This window comes from Mus caroli, chromosome 15 (genome assembly GCF_900094665.2).
Source record: "Mus caroli chromosome 15, CAROLI_EIJ_v1.1, whole genome shotgun sequence".
Classification (NCBI taxonomy): domain Eukaryota; kingdom Metazoa; phylum Chordata; class Mammalia; order Rodentia; family Muridae; genus Mus; species Mus caroli.
In genome coordinates this window covers 28,713,207-28,718,566 of record NC_034584.1, presented here as the reverse complement: position 1 = coordinate 28,718,566, position 5,360 = coordinate 28,713,207, and the positions used below count along the sequence as shown (strand labels likewise).

General features: G+C 40.9%; 1 pseudogene; it reads left to right on the top strand.

Annotated features, from left to right (window-relative positions):
• LOC110310796 overlaps positions 1-4,481 on the top strand; it is a 39,120-nt pseudogene extending 34,639 nt beyond the window's left edge.
• Positions 4,482-5,360: the final 879 nt, after the last annotated feature.

The following is a 5,360-nucleotide window of genomic DNA, read 5'->3' as shown; positions in this document are numbered from 1 at the left end:
TATGAACTACCCAGTACCCCCCAGAGCTTGTGTCTCTAGCTGCATATGTTGCAGAAGATGGCCTATAGGCCATCTTTGGGAGAAGAGGCCCTTGATCTTGAGAAGATTGTATGCCACAGTACAGGGGAATGCCAAGGCCAGGAAATGGGAGTGGTTCTGCTGGGGAGCAGTGCTGGGGGTGGGGGATGGGGGGAAGCATAGGGGACTTCTGGGATAGCATTAGCATGTGAAATGTAAATGAAGAAAATATCTAATAAAAAAATAAATAAGACTACTTTGAACATAAAAAAAAATGGGGTCCAGTGCTAAACAAAGAATTCTCAACAAAGGAATCTCTAATGTGTGAGAAGCACTTAAAGAAATGTTCAACATTCTTATTCATGGGGAAATGCAAATCGAAATCACCCTGAGATTCCACCTTACCCCAATCAGAGTGGCTAAGATAAAAAACTCAAGTGATAGCAGATGCTGGTGAGTATGTGGAGAAAGAGGAATACTTCCATTGTTAGTGGGATTTCATACTTGTAAAATCCAGATTTATCTGGAGATAAATCTGCCAGTTCCTCAGAAAACTGAAAATATTTGTACCGAAAGACACAGCTATACAGCTTTTGGGAATATACCCAAAAAGTTGCTCCACCATTTCAAAAGGACACATGCTCCATTATAGCCTTATCATAATATCCAGAAACTGAAAGCAATGTAGATGTCTATCAACCAAAAAACGGATACAGAAAATGTTCATTTGCACAGTGGAATATCATTTAGTTGTTAAAAACAAGGGCATCAAGGAATTTTGCATGCAAATGGATGGAACTAGAAAATGTCATCCTGAGTGAGGTAACCCAGACCTAAAAAGACATGCTATGTTCTCACTTATAAATGGATATTAGCCCCAAAATACAGAATAGCCATAATATACTCCACAGACCCTAAGAAGTTAAGCAAGAAGGAAGGCCCAAGTATGGATGCTTCAATCACACTTAGAAGGGAGAACAGAATAATCATGGGAGGCAGATGTAGGGAGGAACCTAGGTGGGAGAGGGGAGTAGGCAGGAAAAGGGGGCAGGAACAGGCATGGGGGGGGCAGGAGTGAGGCCCAGAGGGCCAGCAGAATGAATGGAAATATGCAGCTGCCAGGGGTTGGAATGGGGGGAACCTCTAGAAAGTTCCAGAGACCTGGAATGGGAGAGACTCACAGGACTCAATGTGGGTGATCTTAGCTGAAATGCCCAACAGTGGGGTATGGAAACTAAAGAGACCATGTCCTATAGTCAGACAGATCCTCCAGTGAAGGGATGAAACATCAACCCATCTATAAAACTTTTGACCCAAAATTGCTCCTGTCTAAAAGAAATGTAGGGAAAAAAAATAGAAGAGAGGCTTACAGAATGGCTGACCAGTGACCCTTGTGATCCATCCCCTGGGCAGGCACCAATCCCTGACACTATTACCGATGCTATGTTGTGCTTGCAGATAGGAGCCTAGCATAGCTGCCCTCTGAGAGGCTTTACCAGCAGTTGGCTGAGATAGATGGAGATACTCACAGCCAAGAATTGGACAGAGATCGGGAACCCCATGGAATAGTTAGGGGAAGGACTGAAGGAGCTGAAGGGAATTGGAACCACATCAGAAGAACAACAGTGTCAACTATTCCAGACCCCTGGGAGCTCCCAGAGCCCGAGCCACCAACCAAAGAGCTTTTATGGGTTGGTCCAAGGCCCCAGCACATTTGTAGCAGCAGGCTGACTTGTCTGTCTTGTGGGAGAGGATGGGTCCAATCCAGTAGAGATTTAATGCCCCAGGGTAAGGGGATGGGGGCTCTCAGAGGCAAAGGAGAGGGGAATGGGGGATCTGGTGGGTGGCAACATTTGAGATGTAAATAAAATAATTAACTAACTAAAAAATCAAAAAAAATGTTTTCAAATAAATAATGATGCACTTTAGGACCTTGCAAAACCAAGAATAGGCAAAGCAATACAAAATAAAAAAAAATCCATACACAGTAGATAAACTATAAAGACTAGTGTAGCAATAAATAAAATTGAGAAAACCACCAAAAAGTACATAGAATTGAAGAAACAAAGTGTTGATTTGTGCTTTTCCCCCAGCCTTGAGCAGGATAAACAGAACTTAATTTTTTGCCACAGTTGGTCTTCCACAGATCTAGCTGACCTAGGTGGAGTTCTTCTACCTTGCTGCTTCTGTGGTTTCCTGCAGGAGCAGACTGCCTGCTGAGCTTGCTTTGCAACATAATCCAGCTGAAACAAAGGATGGGTCTATGGTTTTCCTCTATATAAATGCAGAGCTGAGTATCAAACTTTGAGCCTTTATCAGAAAACTTTGTCTTGGCTTCATCCTTCTCTCACCCTTCCTTTTTCATTCCAGTCTCCCTTTCAGGTACCCAGTTCTCTGTGGCTGCTGGACAGCTACACTGATTCTTGAATCTGAGGAAAGAACTTAAGGGAGGGGCTATTGATAAGGGATATGGGTCAATGGAAAAACAGTAACCAGAATGTATTACATACATGTATTAAGTTGTTAAGGAATACATTTAATAAATGGAAAGGTTCTTTTAAATGTTAAAAAAGATTGAAAAGTCCTTAACCAAACTTATTAAAAGAAAGAGGGAGAAGATGAAAGTTAATAAGATTAGAGACTAAAAAAGGACACATTACAAGATATTGATGCAGTTCAGAAAGCCATTGGGGCATTCCTCAAAATCCTGTATTTTAATAAGTTGTAAAATATGAAAGAAGTGAATTCATTTCTAGACATATCACCTACTGAAGTTTAGCTAAGTATTCAAACAACTTTAAAACTGTATAATAAGCAATAGAATTGAGGCAGTAATAAAAATATATTTGGAAAAATAAGAATCTAGCAGCCCCAGGTGGATTCAGAGCTTGAAAGTTATCAGACCTTTCAAGAATAACTAATATGGATTGTTTATCAAACTCCTTCATAAACTAGAATTGGATATAATGCTACCAAAATCTTTATGAAACCAGTGTTAGTCTGTTACCTAAACCAGATAAAGGCACAATAAAGGGAACAAAATTGTAGGCTATTGTGATGGTTTATATATTCTTGGACCAGAGAGTGGCACCATTTGGAGGTGTGGCCTTGTTGGAATAGGTAGACCTGGTTGGAGTAGGTCTGTCACTGTGGGTATGGGCTTAAGACTGTCACCCCAGTTGATAAGAAGTCAGTCTTCCACTAGTAGCCTTTGGTTGAAGACATAGAACTCTCAGCTCTGCCAGCACCATGACATCCTGGATGCTGCCATACTCCCACCTTGATGATAATGGACTGAACCTCTGAACCTGTAAGCTACCCCCAATTAAAGTTCTGTTTTGTTTTTGTTTTTTTTAAATAAGACTTGCCTTGGTCATGGTGTCTGTTCACAGCAGTAAAACCCTAACTAAGACAGCTATTAATGCACATAGATATAAAAATTCTCAATAATATCTTGAAAACTGAATTCAAGAATACACGAAAAATCGTTCACCATGATTAAGTTGGGATCTAATAACCAGTCAACACACGTAACTCAATAAATATTATGCATTGTAAGTGAACTTATAGACAAAAATGACATGTCTTTCTAAATAGATACAGAAAAAACTCTTCACAAAATTCAACATCCCTTCATGATAAAAGTCTCCAGCAGCCAAGCAAGTTGCCCAAAGGGAAGAAGGCCAAGGGGAAGAAGGTGGCCCCGGCCCCCGCCATCGTCAAGAAGCAGGAGGCCAAGAAGGTGGTCAACCCTCTGTTTGAGAAGAGGCCTAAGAACTTCGGCATTGGACAGGACATCCAGCCCAAACGAGATTTAACGCACTTCGTCAAATGGCCCCACTACATCAGGCTGCAGCAGCAAAGAGCCATCCTCTACAAGCGGCTCAATGTCCCTCCTTGCCATTAACCAGTTCACCCAGGCGCTGGACAGACAGACAGCTACTCAGCTGCTTAAGCTCGCCCACAAGTACAGGCCAGAGACAAAGCAAGAGAAGCAAAGGCTACTGGCCCGTGCCGAGAAGAAAGCTGCTGGCAAAGGTGACATCCCAACTAAGAGACCACCTGTCCTCTGAGCAGGAGTCAATACAGTCACCACCTTGGTGGAGAACAAGAAGGCTCAGCTGGTGGTGATTGCCCATGACGTAGACCCCATTGAGCTGGTGGTTTTCCTACCTGCCCTGTGTCGAAAGATGGGGGTGCCCTACTGCATCATCAAGGGAAAGGCCAGGCTGGGGCACCTGGTCCACAGGAAGACATGCACCACTGTTGCCTTCACACAGGTTAACTCGGAAGACAAGGGTGCTCTGGCTAAGCTGGTGGAAGCTATTAAGACCAATTATAATGACAGATATGACAAGATCCGTCGCCACTGGGAAGGCAACGTCCTGGGCCCTAAGTCTGTAGCTCGCATTGCCAAGCTGGAAAAAGCAAAGGCTAAAGAACTTGCCACTAAATTGGGTTAAATGTACACTAAATTTTCTGTACCTAAATATAATTACAAAATTAAAAAAAAAGTCATGAATAAAGTAGGAATACAAAGAACATTTCTCAATATAATAATGGGTATTTATTATAAAACAGCAACCAAGATTATAATAATATAGACTTAGAGGATTTCCACCATATCAAGATTCCATCTTATCTTAATTAAAAAGACAATTATTATAAAACAAAGAATAACAAATGCTAGTGAGAATGTAGAAAATGGATTTGTAGGTACTGCTGGTGGGAATGTAAACTATTTCAGTCATTGTGAGGACCACTTGTGGGAGAACTGCAAAGCACTAAAACTACGTGTACTGTAAGACTTGGCTGTGTCCTTCCTGAGCATGTACATGAAAGACTCTCAAGTCAATTTAGCAGAGATTCTGCACATTAACTTTATTGCAGTACTGTTCACAATAACTCAGTTATGGATTCAACCCAGGTGCCACTCAACAGTATAATGCATAAGGAAAAGGTAGTACATAAGTACAGTGAATTTTTTTCAGTTACAAATAAGAATAAAAGTCATCTGAAGGAAAATGTATGAACATAAAATTATCACACTAAGTGAATTGAGTTAGAATCAGTCAGGAAGATCAATTGTTTTGTCGTTTTAAGTATTTTTACAGGATATTGGCAAGTATTTTTATTTAGTATTTCAAAGAGGCCATGGATGTCATTGTTTCTACTGAATGGATACTTAACTGCCAGAATCTCCTCATATTCAGAACTTAGGAATTAAGTATTCATATCCCTCCCACTTTGCCCATTTCATTTTTAAATTGTTATTATTCCTTAATCTTTTTTTTTTCATTCCAGTCATTATTCTTCTCCAGGTCTGCCTTTGTACAGTTCCT